The sequence below is a fragment of the Ovis aries genome, chromosome 9 (assembly GCF_016772045.2).
Source record: "Ovis aries strain OAR_USU_Benz2616 breed Rambouillet chromosome 9, ARS-UI_Ramb_v3.0, whole genome shotgun sequence".
NCBI classification, from domain to species: Eukaryota; Metazoa; Chordata; class Mammalia; order Artiodactyla; family Bovidae; genus Ovis; species Ovis aries.
In genome coordinates this window covers 1113267-1130105 of record NC_056062.1, presented here as the reverse complement: position 1 = coordinate 1130105, position 16839 = coordinate 1113267, and the positions used below count along the sequence as shown (strand labels likewise).

Here is a 16839-nt window from a genome sequence, read left to right as displayed (position 1 = left end):
GGAGACTTCTCCGTGGGGCACCGAATGAGCTTCCCGGCCGCTCTGGGCGCTCAGGGACAGAGCCGGGCAGGCGCGGGACTCGGGCTGCGCGGATAACTGGGAGCGATGAGGTCCCGAGATGCGTCCGTTCCAACCGAGGGGGGCGCCCGGGAGCTGAGAAAGGCGCGTGAGACCGTGTGTCCGCGTGGAGCTTGGGAGAGTGTTGGAGAGGTTAGGAGGTGATGGCGGGGTAGACGCGGCTCAGAGAGGCGAGGCGCAGGCCTGTGTCTTGGTCCGGGGCGGAGCTGGGGAGGCCACTGCGCCGTGGGGACAGCAGCTAGGTTGCCAGCGCGCCCGGAAACACGCCTCGCAGACCTCAGCCGCAGCTAACGGAAAATCTCTCCGTGCAAGTAATCCTTCCTGTCGCAGAGGTGGCAGAGGTCTGGAGGAGGCGAGCAGGGCCAGGCGAGGTGATGTTTGCTCAGGCGCCGAGGCCGAGGCCGGCGTGGAGTCTGGCGCTGGCGCGCAGGGGCGCGGGCAGAGGTGCGGGGCACATGGCCCGCCCGGGACTGGGATCAGGCAGTGGGCGAAGTTGGCACTGGTGGTTTGGAGCAGAGCGTGTGCGTGTTAAGTAAGCCTCACCATCTAGCAGAGAATGCTTAATGAGAAAATGATTGGAAGCAAATGTTTATTTTTCCCTGAGGCATTTAAAACCTTTCAGTGGCTTTAAAGTTTACTACTGTTTTTCCCACAACGTCCATTCATTCAATCTCCTGTTAGAATTACGTTTCTGTGGACATTTTACAGTAGTTTTTATGCCGTTACACCTTCATCTTTTCTTTTCTGCTTCTTTTTTTCTCCTCTTTGTCGTTCCCCTTTTCTGCTTCTTTTTGTCAAAATGGAATATGAAGGTCTCAGTCTTGGGAGGCCAGTAGAGAAAGTTGCAAGCACTCCCGGATAGGTTCCTTGTTTCCTAGTAAAAAAAAAAAAAAAAAAGGTTTGGAAGACATGAATTAGGTGCTTTTTTAGAAATGAGGCATGTCATCGAAACACAGCTCTCACCTGAGATGGAGGATTGGCATCAAGTCCAGAAACACTTTTGAAATAACATGGAGGAAGGGGCTGGTTTTGTAAATAGGTGAGCCTGGAATTTTACCACGTAGTCGTCAGGAAATTGGTGGAGTCTACAATCTGTGGGGCGCTGGTGTCTGGAAAATTTTACAGTCCCAGATTGATGTGAACATCTAGCACTAGGCAGAATATTCCAGCCAACTTTCCATCTTACAACGTACACACGGAGAAAGTTGTGTAGGATCATTATTACATCAAAAGTATAATGTTTGCAAGACTCACGTCTCCTTAAATGTGGCTACTGTAGTAAATGCTAGTCTTAGAGAAGCGCTGCTGATACTTTACATGTTCATCCACTCTGAGTTGATATATAATTAGTCCTATTACCTGATGAGCCTGATACATTATTTTGACCTATCAGAATCCACTAAAACATTTAGCAATATGATCTGTGCTCAGTTTGGCAACAAAGTATATACTGTATGGAAGATGATTTTTTTTACAAGAGTTTGCTCAGAATATTCATAACTCTGATTTTACAATATGATGCTACTTGGCGGCCTTGGATTTTTGGTAGGTTTATGTATTGTATATTCAGAAAGGGTTAGAGACAACCTTGCTTAGTGCTCATGCTTTGTATTTGCTAAGTGTTACCCTTGAACATGAATGAGGGCTTCTTGTAATGCAACGTTTTATTTTCAATGTGTTAGGATATATCAGGTTTTTCTGGCCTTACAGAATCGTAAATTTTTGACAAATGATTGTTCAAGAGGTTCACGTTTGAATAATTCTCTACTCATCAATCTTTATCAGTCAGCCAGTGTCTTTAGTGGTAGAAACAAAACAAATTGTGTACTTATCAATACCACATGCTATTGTAAACTTTTGAATTAGTAATTTCCAGAGTCTGAAACTAATGACTGAGTGATGGGGCAGGGGGTGCTAGACTCATGTTGCCGCAAAGTGGAATCATCTTCTGGGAGGTTGTGCACAACTACAGCTGGCCTAGGAGGACAGGCCACTTATGATTTAAGTAAGCTTGCGAATAGCTGGGCTTTATACATTAGATTCATAAAGGAAAGTTACTTTGAACTATAAGTCTAACAAGACCATTAATAATAAAAGAAATTATAAGAAAACAATTCCTAAAGCAGTGCAAGTAACTAATTCCTTGCCAACCTGGGAATCCCCAAATCTTACTTTAATAACAGTTTTTGTAGCACATTATGGTTCTTGCCAAGAACAAGTGTACTGTGATGAATGAGGTGTATACTTCAGGGATGGATTTACTCCGTTGATTTGTGTTTTCATTGCCAAGAAGCAAGAAAAGTATGTTTAAAGTTATGCTTCTGATAAAGAGACATTTCTGTTAAATATGCAAAAACCCCATGATTGTAATGGTATTTTAATGGTATAAAGCATAGTTTCAAGTGTGTGTGTGTGTGTGTGTGTGTGTGTGTGTATGTATCCCCAGCCCGCTGATGAAATGGCTGGAAAGAGCAAGAGATGACCTGCTATAAATACTTTCTTCCCATCTTTGTGAATCACTGGAGATTAGGAAAGTCTCTTCTTTTATGATAATTTAGGATTTACCAGGCAACTATGTTTTCTAGCTTCCTGTTTTCAGCTGCCCTTTAGTTTAATAGAAAGTGAAAGAAAGTGAAGTGACTCAGTCGTGTCTGACTCTTTGCGACCTCATGGACTGTGTAGTCCGTGGAATTCTCCAGGCAAGAATACTAGAATGGGTACCCTTTTCCTTCTCCATGGGATCTTCCCAATCCAGGGATCAAACCCAGGTCTCCGGCATTGCAGGCAGATTCTTTACCAGCTAAGCCACAAGTGAAGCCCAAGAATACTGGGGTTGGTAGCCTAACCCTTCTTCTCTACTGGATCTTCCTGACCCAGAAATTGAACTGGGGTCTCCTACATTGAAGGTGAATTATTTATCAACTGAGCTATCAGGGAAGCCAAATGCATGATTGGCTCCATATATTAATTTGTGGTGTATCTTTGCCTGGTTTAATGCTATGGATCAGAATGTATAGATACTTTATGTGTAAGCTGGGAACCTAGAAGCCATTCTTGATGAACCTAGAAGCCATTCTTGATGTCTTCACTTTTCTCAAGCTTGCTCCTGCTGGCCACCCATACAAACAGTAAAATCTGTGTGTTCACTTTATAAGCTTTTTTTTTTTTCTTCAGATCCGTTCCCTTCTCTCCTTTGCTACTGCTACTCTCCCTGTCTGTTTCTCTGTACATCTCCGTTGGATTCTTTGTAATATTCTCTGATTGTGTTATGATCCTTCCAGCTCTTTGCTCTGACAGCAAAGTGTTTTCCTAAAATGCACATCTTATCACATTATCTCCTTGCTGTAATCTTTCCAAGACCCTTCTCCATCTATTCATCCATTTATTTACCAATCCATCTGCAAATATTTGAATCTCCATTTTGCTAATTCCCAGGTTAATAAGGTGGGGGCCTCCATTCTTAAGAAGGGAAAAGATTCCAGCAGTGGGTGAGTGTAAGCCTGTGAACAGCAGTGAAATACTGCTGTTCTAGGAGCGAGTACCGAGTCTTGTAGGAAGAGGGAGAAGTGGAGCCCAGGGTGGAAAGCTCAGCACAGGCTCCAGAGAGGAAGTGAAGCACAGGCTGAGTTTTAGCAAACGACTAGTTAAATCTCAGGTGTGAAAGCAAGGGTGGGAGGGGAGTGCGGCGAGCCATCTTGCTGGAGGGAAAAGCATAGGAAAAGATGTGGAATTGGAATCATGTCAGTAGTTCCGGGTACTGGGGAGTATTTATAGGATGAGAACAACCTCAGGAAAAGAGGGCAGAGCAATAACACACGTCCCTGACCTTGGGTGACTTCCGATGCCAGCCATGGAATCTAGTCTTCATCCTGTAGGAACGACTGGCCACTGAATGCTGATAATCAGAGGGATGATGTCGTCAGATAGGAATTTCAGAAAGATGTGGCTTTCATTGGTTCAGTCAGTGGATTGAAAGGTACCAGAGAGAACCGATGTGGCTGGTGAGAAGTTTTCAGCAACTGGCCAACTTTCCCACTCATTCTCGTGTTCTTTTATCCATAAATTCATGGATGTCTGTGGAACAGGATTCAACGATGTCTGTTGAATCGTGCCTTGCTCTGTTACAGGCAGGTGAGAGATGACTTCCTGAGGAGCTCAGGCAGCAACCGTGGGGACAAGAAGGAGGGATTTAATTAGAAAACAGTTAAGTAGGTAGAACTCAGAGTGTTTTCATCACTCTAAATGAGAAGGATGACTCTGAGCTGGGTGACTGGGGGAACAGAAGTACCATTCACTAAGATACGGGACAAAGGATGAGAGAACACGTCCAGGGAACATGATGAGTTCAGACTTGCACTCAGTGAGTCTGAAGTGTTTGTAAGTCATTCGGGGGGAGACTGCAAGGGATAAACACGTGATAGTGAACCTGCTGCTCCCCGTTTCTGTGCATCGAGTCTTAGACCAGCAGCCAGCACCTGTCATTTTTTGTCAAGAAGAGAGCAAAAATAAGTAAAATATATTTGAAGGAAGGACCGCTTTTTCAAATCTGGAGCAGAATCTTGATGTCTAGAGCAGATATTTAGATTTGGAAGCTGCCAGCAGTTTTGTGCTGGTGAAAGCAATCAAGAGGAGGAGTGAGTTAGCCCAGGGATGCAGAGTGGGCCGAGGACAGGTGGAGGGCAGGGTGGGAGCACCTCCCGCCGGCAGGCAGTGGAGGGCAGGTTAAGAGCTCACAGAAGACCTGGGGAAATGTGACAGCAACCTCAGGGCCGGGGGAATAAGCCAAGAGACTTTCTTTTCATTGAAGCAGCGGAAGGAAGACGTGTACAGGAAGGAGCCGTGGTTGGTGTTTCCGCTGCTGCAGAAATAACTAGAAGAGATGTGCTAGGATTTTATTGGCTAGTGATGAAGGCGGTCGCTGATGGCATTTGCTGAAGCAGCTTCACTGAGATGACATCACACACGGGATTTAAGCGGGTTGGGGATGGCTGGGCGCTGGGAAGGTGGGGACAGGAGTGTAAGTTAACTCCAGACTCATTAACTCCCAAGACCCCTCCTGAGGTGGCCTGTGCCCCCCTTCATGTCTCATCTCTAACGCATCCCCCCAGAGCCCCAGCCTTGCTGTCTTGTGTCTTCTGCTAGACAGTGTTTGCTCTCACTGTTCCCTGGGGTTTTCCTTACTCCTTAACCCTCTGGCTGCCCAACTCCTACAGCTTCTTCAAAACACAGTTCAAAGATCACCTCTCTTGGGCTCATGTCCCACATGCCAGGTTAATGCAGGTGCTTCTTGTCTCAGGTTCCCCGGCCCCGGGAATGTCATTACTGTGGTGCTTGCCAGGCCATGTGGTCATTGTTAGCTACTTGGTGTGTCTGTCCTCTGAGAGGGTGAACTTCCCCTGTAGAAAATCTCCTACAGATCTCTGAGTCCGAAGTACCTAGCAAGATGCCCTGTATATAGCAGACCCTCCATAAACACTTGCTTTCAGTTCAGTTCAGTTGCTCAGTGATGTCCAACTTTTTGTGACCCCATGAACCGCAGCACACCAGGCCTCCATGTCCATCACCAACTCCTGGAGTTTACTCAAACCCATGTCCATTGAGTCGGTGATGCCATCCAACCTTCTCATCCTCTGTCGTCCCCTTCTCCTCCTGCCTTCAACCTTTCCCAGCATCAAGGTCTTTTCAAATGAGTCAGCTCTTCGCATCAGGTAGTCAAAGTATTGGAGTTCCAGCTTCAACATCAGTCCTTCCAGTGAACACCCAGGACTGATCTCCTTTAGGATGGACTGGTTGGACCTCCTTGCAGTCCAAGGGACTCTCAATAGTCTTCTCCAACACCACAATTCATAAGCTTGCTTTACCAGTAAGTAAATCATTTTCCTTGGAAACTTTCCATAGAGGAATTGCAGAGTGAAGCAGAGCTGAAGGAATTACCAGCGTTTGTGATTTTCTTGCTGCAGTCCATGGGGTCCAAAGAATTGGATGTGCCTGAGTGACTGAACTGAACTGAAGATACTGATGATTCACTTCAAGGAGAAAGGTATGGGTCCGGAAGTAGGAAGTCTTTGCTTTGCTTCCAGCTTTCCCACTAATTCTCTTTGTGACTTGGAATGGGTACTTTCACCTTCCTGGGTTTCCAAATCCCATCTGTGAAGCAGTCACAGCAGTGTTTGTGACGCAGCCACAGTAGTGGAGGTGGTGAGGGTCTGAAGTCTTATCCAAAGGGGAAGGAGTATTTGTAATGAGCGCCTTGATACTTTCTCTTTTCTTACATTTGAATTCTGATTTTAATACTGAAAGCAGCAAATAGTTTTTTTGTTGTTGTTAATATAGCATTAAACTAATAGTTTAAAATAGGACAAGATTTTATTATCACATGATGCTGGGAGGGATTGGGGGCAGGAGGAGAAGGGGACGACAGAGGATGAGATGGGTGGATGGCATCACTGACTCGATGGACGTGAGTCTGAGTGAACTCTGGGACTTGGTGATGGACAGGGAGGCCTGGTGTGCTGCGATTCATGGGGTCCCAAAGAGTCGGACACGACTGAGCAACTGAACTGAACTGAACCATACTCAGTAATAAGGGTTTCCCAGGTGGCGCTAGTGGTAAAGAACCCACCTGCCAAGAGAGGAGACCTAAGAGACGCGGGTTCCATCCCTGGGTTGGGAAGATCCCTTGGAAGAAGGTATGGCAACCCACTCCAGTATTCTTGCCTGGAGAATCCCATGGACGGAGGAGCCTGGCAGGCTACCGTCCAAGGGGGGAAGTCACAAAGAGCTGGACACAGCTGAAAGAACTTAGCACACATACTTAGCAATGTAGTGTCTTTGGGATCAAGATTAGCCTAACTCCCCACACCACGGCTTTCAGATTTTCCACATGATCTTTTCAAAATTTCCCTTCCTCAGCTCTGAGCTGCAGGGCCACCTCCTAATTATTCGCGTTAACTCCTAACTCCTGGTGAGGTCTGTGGGCCGCATAGCAGCCATGGGGTCTTTCTGAGGAATTAAACAGATGACGTCACTCCCCCCTCCATTGGAGGAGGAGAGGAGGAAGGGTCTCTTTGCTGCCTGTCTCTGCCCAGTTTCTTAAGGGGGACGGTGGGGAGGCTCTCTGTCTGCTTCTCTGCTGTCACCTGCACACAGACTCGTGTCCCCACATAGAAGATACTTCATGCTTGTAGACTGAAGCCCTTACTGACACCCCGCACCGCCCCCAAATACACGGATGGTTTCCTGGAGGAAGATGGAATTTGACTCTCTCGGCCACTCCCTGCGTCAGGGCTCAAACAGACCTGATGAGTGACTTTTTTATTTACATATGTATTCTGTTCAGAGTTAAGCCTCTGTCTGCGGAAATTGATGTTTGCATTTTATTTTTGCTCCTGAATTCTTTAAAAAACCACTGATTTCCCTTAAATACAGTGAGGCCTTGTACAAGTTACACTGCTTTACGCCCTGCTAATCTAGTAACATTTTAATAAAAGATATATGTATAATAAAATGCACATGTATAATAAAACATAAAATGCTCAAATCAATCTGCTTTCAGAAATTGAAACAATGCTGTAGTATTCGAGGATCATATTACAATTAGAAACGTTGAAAGTGTTAAAATCTTAGTCTTGGGAACTTTATGGCCTGAGAGAAATGAAACGTAAGAGAAGAATATTTCAAAATGGCATGAAGTCTTGATGCAGAAACCACTACAAGCCAGGAAGGTAGCCAGCCGTCTTTTAATAATTGCTTGCGAAGAACAGGTGCCAGTGGTTTTAATTTTTAATTGCAAATGGCTATTTTGGCAGGTGAGAGCTCAGCAGAGCAAGTTTTCACCCAGCCGGCCCCTTTGAAACTGCGTGAAGCACAATTGCGGGGCGGCCGCAGCTTCCAGTTGTGTTTAACGATGGGTAGATGTTTTTATTACAATTTTCTTTTGCTTCAGCCGTTTCATGGATACTATTTGAAGTGTTATTTGGTTTCAACAGGGAAGACAGATTGGCCACACAACTGCATTTTTCATAATTTTTTAAATAGCTTGATGGCTCTCAGAGTTTTAGGCGATCTTTTGATCCTTTGTGATCAGTTTCCTAAATGCTACTGAAGTCATCTGTTTTTAAACTGAAAAATGCTTTGTACTTTTTCCGTTTTAAATCTTTGTCTATATCTGCACACATGTATTCCATATACACTCTATCCTAGCAGAGAACTTGTTAGTGCAAATATTTACATTTACCTTATTTTTGCTCCTCTACAAGTAAATAAGGCATTTGAATAAAATGCAATAGAAATGAAAAGATCATCCAGAGTTTATATCATACTTTGAAAGATATTAACTGTGTATAAAGAAAAAACTGTTTTACACACTTAGTCATAGTGTCCGTTGCTTCCATTTATAGTACCTGGGAGGTAATTTGAGAAGCTCTCTTCCTTCTTCAGTCCGTGGCGGGATGATCCTTTATAATCACGTTGTTGTTGTTCAGTCGCTCAGTCGTGTCTGACTGCGACCCCATGGACTGCAGCAGGCCAGGTTTCCGTGCCCTGTCCTTCACCATCTCCCAGAGTTTGCTCAAACTCCTGTCCATTGAGTCGGTGATGCCATCCAACCGCCTCATCCTCTGCCACCCCCTTCTCCTCCTGCCCTCAGTCTTTCCCAGCATCAGGGTCTTTTCCAGTGAGTCAGCTCTTTGAATCCAGTGGCCAAAGTATTGGAGCTTCAGCCACAGCATCATGAACTATCATGTCATAATTTCTCTTTTTTATTTAAATGATGAATTGTGATGAACACCCGCAGGCATTGTGTGTATCGCTGAATGTGCTCAAAGCTGGTGGTTCAAAGAGCAGAGTGATGTAGACCTTGACCACAAGGAAGTTCACTGGGTAACAGTGAACCCAGGATGCTGAGTCAAGGGGAGTGATGGTGACCTGACCACAGTCAGCCCCCGAGTTCCTGGAGGAAGGACTCAGAACCAGGCAGGCTGACTGAGAGCCTGCATCCTTACCACTGAATCCTGATCGTGGGCAGTACTTGTGGGCGCAGGCCCCTCATTTCATGTGTATGGTATAATTTAAAAATGGCTCTGGGGTCTGGTATAGCTCTTAGCAATATAGTATATGCAAAATAATTATTTTAGTATTAGCAATATTTGTTTCTCTGTCTCCAAATTCTAACCAGCCCAAGTTTTATTTTTGCCATAAAGTTTTTCTTGATAGCTCTGGCTTATTTCCTTCCTTTTATTTACCTCCCATAGCTTTTATTATTTGGACCATGTATTTTACTCCTTAATTACATTCTTGTATTGCTTTCTAATTGGATTGTTTAATGCTTCACAAATAATTTGTGTCTAAAGAAACCAAAGTACCTTTTTTTTTTTTTTTGTATCTCCTATGGCATCAAGCCCAGATTTTGATCCTTTTGTTTTTCATCAAAATTTACCTAGTTTATTGCTACCAGGAGGACTATTTGAATGTTATAACATTTTAGTTTTCAAAGAGAAATTTCCTTAAGTTCCACTAGTTTTAATTGTAGAGCCACTTATATTAAGAATCCATATTGTTATAAAAATTTCTAAATAGCATTTCCTATAAACATATTTCAAACTTATCCTCTCATTGCAAGTAACTAAAATTCATGTGAAATAGCAGCAATTGCTTGTTTACATTTCATAATGGCTGAAGGTAGACCTATTGGCTACAAACTGATTCTACAGAATTTTCTTCCATGAAACTAATAGGATACTTGTGTTTTCTTCCCACTAGTATAGATGTCTTCCATTTAGGTTCCATGCTCCCCTCCTTCATGCACATGGGGGAAGCCCTTGATGTTTCTTCTTTTCTTTCCTTCATTTGTCCCGTCATCTTTCCTCAAATTAAACTGCTCCTAGGGTTTTGGTTTTTTTTTTTTTCCTCCCCTCTTGGCATCCAGATTTCTGGAATGAGGTTTTTCCTCATTTCTTTTTACCACATTGTATTATTTGATTTCTCTTCCTTTTAAAGCTGTCTGCTCTTAATCAGGAGATGCGCTGACCTTACAATTCCTTACAGGCTGCAGGAGTGTCCTGCATGAGCAGACTGGGCCACCTAATGTACTCACTGCCCTGCAGCAATTAACCAAGGCCTCTAGAAAGACGTGAGGCTTAGAGAAAACTCTTTTTCCTGGGTTTTAGTTAGGCTCAGGTTTCTGAAGAAATCAGAGAGTGAAGCCTTAAAATTGCTCTAAGGCTTTCTAATATATACCTATTATTTCTGAAATCTGGGAGTAATCAGAGATGCAGTGAATAATTTTTTAAAAAATTGTGCTTTCCATTTTGGAAGTTCACTACTGTATATAACTGATAAACTAGAGGTTATTTTTTATTTCTGATGGAATTATTGTAGAAAAAGGCATATTAAAGAAATCAAAATATGTTTAGAGTTAATATGTAACATAGAGTTAAATAGCAATTAACTTAAAAATATTCATCACATGTACATTAATAGATGAATGGACAAAGAAGATGTGATATATATATATATATGTATATAAAATGGAATATTGCTCAGCCATTTGCAGTGATAGGGTTGGATGTTAAGGGCATTAAGCTGAGTAAAATGAGTCAGAACGACAAATACCACATGATCTCACTTAAATGTGGAGTCTAAAAAACAAAACAAATGAACAAACAAAATGGAAATAGGTTTATATAGACAGAGCAAACCAGTGGTTGTCAGAAGGGCAGGGAGCAGGGAGCTGGGTGTAATAGATGAAGTGGATGAGAGGTCCAGACTTTCAGTTATAGAATGAGTAACTCATGGGATGTAATATGCAGCATGAGGAATATAGGCTATAACGTTATAATAACTTTATGTAGTGACAGTCTGGGACTAGACTTAGTGGTCGTTTCATAATGTACTTGATTGTGAAATCACTACACCATACACGTGAAACTGACATACTTTGGATATCCACTATACTTCCGTAAGAAGAAAAAATTATCACACAGACTGTTTACAGTCGTTAGCAGTTTCCTTTCTCAGTGAGCCAAGAAATAGATCTATAATTTGGCAACAGAGAGCTGCAGTTTTCCTCTTTAATTGGAGATTAAAGTATGGACTCAAGATGCAAGTTGTCAGAGGATTGCATATGACATGGAAAACCACCTGTACTTATTCTAGTTGGGAATTTTTCCGAAGCATAGGCTTTGTGAAAGCTATTCCTATAGTCTTTATGGAATGGATGCCAAGTTTAGGGTTCCTGTTTCTCTAAACTGAGTGAACGAGGGACTGGATGAGATTGAGAATTTGGATTCTTCTCCCATGATTTTCAGTCACTGGGTACCTTTCTCAGCTTTCCCATTTGTATTAGAATGTTACTTGATCAGTATTTGTTCAATAATGTGACCTCAAGCTTTTTGTAAGGACCTGAACTACACAGGAACTACAGAGACTGAGCAGGAATAAGACAGCTTATTCTGTCAAGGAACTTTTACTTCAGGAGGATATGTGTTTACTGAGCTGCAAACCCACCTCTCTGAGTTGACAGGATAAAAGCAAAGGTTGGCCCTTTTCCAGTATCATTTAGCTACTGATCCCATTAAAGGACTTTTCAGGCTATCGTACAGTCACTGCAGAGAACTGCTGTCAGCCGCCTCTCTTGGCCCCTTGGAGATCTTTGAAGCTGGGTGCCCATTCGCTGTGCAGGTGGGGCGTTCTGTGCAGTGCATCCCACACAGAAACCAAACCCAGGAGCTCCCACTGATCATACTGATTCCCAAAGAGCAGTAACTAAAGTAGTTAAGCTAAATGTTCTGGTTAATAAAACATTCTGAGTATGTTCAATTTGCTCCCAAGTATGTTTAAAAATAGACATGAACCCAATGCTGCTTCATAATACTTTGGGGATGTTACTTTTTTTCCCCAAAATGACTTACAGAAAATAATGCAAACCAAAATTTGTTGTTGTTGTTTTAAGTGAAATAAAAAGGCCCATTATCTTCAGTAGATATTCTAAATTTCTACTCTTGTTAGCTTTCTTTATTCTAGTACATGGAGGGAAGATATTATGTCCTGCCTTCCATGAGGCCAGGATTCATTCATTCTTTCATTCATTTATTCAGTATTCAAGTGCCCAAGAATGTGTGTTCACTGCAGTCTCTAAGGTGCTCTTGATTATTTTAGATGTATTTCTGAACTAGATTTACAGTGAGCTGACAGAAATACACAGTGACATTATACTAATTTTAAAGGTACCATGTCAGATGATTAGATCTTGTTGTTCTGTTCTGCTCCATTAAATGGAAAAGGAAGTTGGATGTCAATGCAAATGACTTTCAGTTCAGTTCTGTTCAGTCGCTCAGTCGTGTCTGACTCTTTGCAACCCCATGAATCGCAGCACGCCAGGCCTCCTTGTCCATCACCAACTCCCAGAGTTCACTCAAACTCATGTCCATCGAGTCGGTGATGCCATCCAGCCATCTCATACTTGGTCGTCCCCTTCTCCTCTTGCCCCCAATCCCTCTCAGCATCAGTCTTTTCCAATGAGTCAACTCTTCGCATGAGGTGGCCAAAGTATTGGAGTTTCAGCTTTAGCATCAGGCCTTCCAGTGAACACCCAGGACTGATCTCCTTCAGCATGGACTGGTTGGATCTCCTTGCAGTCCAAGGGACTCTCAAGAGTCTTCTCCAACACCACAGTTCAAAAGCATCAATTCTTCAGCGCTCAGCTTTCTTCACAGTCCAATTCTCACATCCATACATGACCACTGGAAAAACCAGAGCCTTGACTAGACGGACCTTTGCTGGCAAAGAAATGTCTCTGCTTTTCAATATGCTGTTTTCATTAGTCATAACTTTCCTTCCAAGGAGTAAGCGTCTTTTAATTTCAGGGCTGCAATCACCATGTGCAGTGATTTTGGAGCCCAGAAAAATAACATCTGACACTGTTTCTACTGTTTTCCCATCTATTTTCCATGAAGTGATGGGACCGGATGGCATGATCTTCGTTTTCTGAATGTTGAGCTTTAAGCCAACTTTTTCACTTTCTTCTTTCACTTTCATCAAGAGGCTTTTAGCTCCTCTTCCCTTTCTGCCATAAGGGTGGTGTCATCTGCATATCTGAGGTTATTGATATTTCTCCTGGCAATCTTGATTCCAGCTTGTGCTTCTTCCAGCCCAGCATTTCTCATGATGTACTCTGCATAGAAGTTAAATAAGCAGGGTGACAATATACAGCCTTGACATACTCCTTTCCCTATTTTGAACCAGTCTGTGGTTCCATGTCCAGTTCTAACTGTTGCTTCCTGATCAGCATATAGGTTTCTCAAGAGGCAGGTTAGGTAGTCTGGTATTCCCATCTCTTTCAAAATTTTCCACAGTTTATTGTGATCCACACAGTCAAAAGCTGTGGCATAGTCAGTAAAGCAGAAATAGATGTTTTGCTGGAGCCCTCTTGCTTTTTTGATGATCCAGTGGATGTTGGCAATTTGATCTCTGGTTCCTCTGCCTTTTCTAAAACCAGCTTGAACATCAGGAAGTTCATGGTTCACGTATTGCTGAAGCCTGGCTTGGAGAATTTTGAGCATTACTTTACTAGCATGTGAGATGAGTGCAATTGTGCAGTAGTTTGAGCATTCTTCGGCATTGCCTTTCTTTGGGATTCGAATGAAAACTGACCTTTTCCAGTCCTGTGACCACTGCTGAGTTTTCCCAATTTGCTGACGTATTGAGTGCAGCACTTTCACAGCATCATCTTTCAGGATTTGAAACAGCTCAACTGAAATTCCATCCCCTCCACTAGCTTGTTCATAGTGATGCTTTCTAAGGTCTACTTGACTTCACATTCCAGGATGTCTGGCTGTAGGTCCCAAATGACTTTAGGGGAACACATTTATCACCTTCAAAATAAGATCTTAAACCCAAGGGGCATCTGCTCTACTCCTGTGTTGACATGGTCCTTGACACTTGGCAGAAATGACAATCACTGTGTTTAGGGGCAAAATTATTTCCAAGCTAAAAAATTCAAATTGGCATCCAAGTTTTTTTCCATAGAAGAAAAGCAGATAAATCCGTTAGATTCGGATCCACCAAAGAATAAACCCAAAGAGATGGTTGAGAATCAGCACAAAGGAACCAACTTGTGCTGAGTCACTCGTGTCTGACTCTGTGTTCCCTGTGGACTGCAGCCCATCAGGCTCCTCTGTCCATGGGATTCTCCAGGCAAGAATACTTGGGTGGGTTGCCGTGCCCTCCTCCAGGGGATCTTCCTGACCCAGGGATCAAACTTGTGTCTGATATGTCTCCTGCATTGGCAGGCGGGTTCTTGACCTCTAGTGCCACCTGAGATGGCCTGCAGACCTTCCAAAGGTAGGACAGGAGACACACAAGGGAAGGAAAAAGGATGCAAATCACATTTGTGCCAATAGTGTTGACTTTTCCACAGTCATCCAGGTCACCAGTTTGGTGGGACCATGCTTCACTGACCCTTTGCTTCCTCCACCCAGTGAAAGAGACTGTAGTCATTCTACTGAAAGGGGAAGTTATCTTTAGCAGGGAAGATTCCCTTACATGAATCCAGAACTTTTGCTCCCAGTGTTGGACGTGATGAGTTACTTTACTAATGACTGTTCCCAAACTAGTTGGGTCATGCCATGGAGTGTTGTTTACCAGAGCTCATGGGTATGAAGTTTTATTCCAGGCTTCAGGGCAGGAAGTGATAATAAAAAAAAAGTTTATAGATGGCACCAAAAGAGGTAGCCTAGACAACCTCTTAGAACAGTTAAGAAGCTATCACATTTTGCTGGAGAAAACAGAACACTCCTCTAATTCAAAGGTAGATACCATAGTTAACAATTGTCATTAATGAGAGAACATTCTTTTTTCCTCCAAAAAAGGTTAAAGGCCATTACCTGAAAAAAAAAACTTGGGGGGAGGAGGGTTTGTTCTTGATCCAAAGTCCCTTTCCACATTGCAGCCTTAATATAAATTTCCAAAGCACATGATAATGCATTTGAGAGATCCATTCACAATAAAACCATTGTGTGTTTTTTATACTTACTTGTAGAGCCCCTTGTGAAGTTGGTGGTTGCTTGAGAGTTAGGACCTGAGGGTTGGGAGGTGCAGAGAGAGACATAGCTTCATGAGGACCTGGCCTGGAGCATCAGTGCTGGGAATGTGAAGGAGGGGAGCACAGCAGAGAGTTTAAGGGGAGAAGCAGAGTTCTTAGCTCTGGATCGATGTTTGGTCAACAAAAGAGATGAAAGAATCCCAAGGTTTCAAGGTTTCAAGCAGATACAACTGTGACTAAGCAAAGATGCTGGGTTGTATTTCAGGAAGACATGGGGCACACGGGTGAGCATGTAACCTGTTTGAGCCTGTTGAACCTGTTTGAACTTTGGGAGAGAGAGGAGGAGGGTCACTAGTTACCGATGTAGGGGTTATGGTGATGAGATGAAAGCGGTTAGAGAAGAATGTAAGGAGAGAAGTTTAGGGAATACTAGTGTTTGGGGAGGGAGAAGGCAATGGCACCCCACTCCAGTACTCCTGCCTGGAAACTCTCATGGATGGAGGAGCCTGGTGGGCTGCAGTCCATGGGGTCGCTAAGAGTTGGACACGACTGAGTGACTTCACTTTCACTTTTCACTTTCATGCATTGGAGAAGGAAAAGGCAACCCACTCCAGTGTTCTTGCCTGAAGCATCCCAGGGACGGGGAGCCTAGTGGGCTGCCGTCTATGGGGTCACACAGAGTCGGACACGACTGACGTGACTTAGCAGCAGCAACAGCAGTGTTTGGGGAGGAGAGGGGGAAAGAGGGGGTGAGTCTGAGTAAGAAAGAAGAGAAAGAAAAGGGCACTGCACTATCCACCAAGTCTCAGGGACAGACTGCAAGGGGCCGAGAGTATTGTAAGGAAGAAAAGGAAGCTATGAACATTGAGGTGCGTGTGGCTTCTTAAACTGGTGATTTCATTTCCTTCAAATATACACCCAGGGCTGGAACTCCTGGGTCATTTGGTCACTCTGTCTTCAGTTTTTCAGGGGGCTGCCACACTGCACTCCATGGTGGTCGTTGCAGTTTGCATTTCCGCCGACTGTGTAGTGTCCCTTTTCTCTACACCCTCTCCAACAGCTATCGTTTTGGCTGTCTTTTTGATGACAGCCATTCTGACCCGGGGTATCTCATGGCGCCTTCAATTTGCATCTCTCTAATGATTAGTGATGTTGAGTGTGTGTTCATGTGTATGTTGACCATCTGTATATCTTCTTCAGGAAAATGTGTATTCACGTCTTCTGTCTGTTTTTTAACTAGGCTGTTTGTTTTTAGACATTGGAATTATACATTTTGGATATGAATCCCTTATGCGACACATCATTTGCAAACATCTTCTGCCATTTGTTAGGTTGTCTTTTTGTTTGGTTGATGGTGTCCTTTGGTGTGCAAAATCTTTTAACTTTAATTAGGTCTAATTTGGATTTAGTTTTTGCTTTGTTTTTCTTGCTAAGGAGACAGGTCCCCCCAAAATAAGTTCTAAGACATGTCCAAGAGTATTCTGCCTCTATTTCCTTCTAGGAGTTTTATTGTTTCCTGTCTTACATTTAGGTATTTCATCCATTTTGAGCAACCCACATGTTCAGATGAATGGATAAAGAAAATGTCACACCCACACACGTACACGAAAATGCAGTGCTACTCAGCCATAAAGGAAAAGAATGAAATTTTGCCATTTGCAGCAACATGGCTGGATATGGAGGATATTCAAGAAAGGCAAATACTATAAGTTTTCACTTAT

At 43.3% G+C, this 16839-nt stretch overlaps 1 protein-coding gene and 1 long non-coding RNA gene across 3 annotated transcripts in view; both read left to right on the top strand.

Annotated features, from left to right (window-relative positions):
• Positions 1-16839, top strand: part of KCNQ5 (potassium voltage-gated channel subfamily Q member 5) — a 630518-nt gene that overhangs the window by 755 nt on the left and 612924 nt on the right. The window lies entirely within an intron of this gene.
• The window catches only part of LOC132657206 (uncharacterized), a 39953-nt gene continuing 23298 nt past the window's right edge, over positions 185-16839 (top strand). The window contains exons 1-2 of the long non-coding RNA XR_009595023.1: positions 185-5941; positions 6039-16839. The exon at positions 6039-16839 is cut by the window's right edge and continues 23298 nt beyond it. This is a non-coding gene — a long non-coding RNA (uncharacterized LOC132657206). The remainder of the gene's footprint in view (positions 5942-6038) is intronic.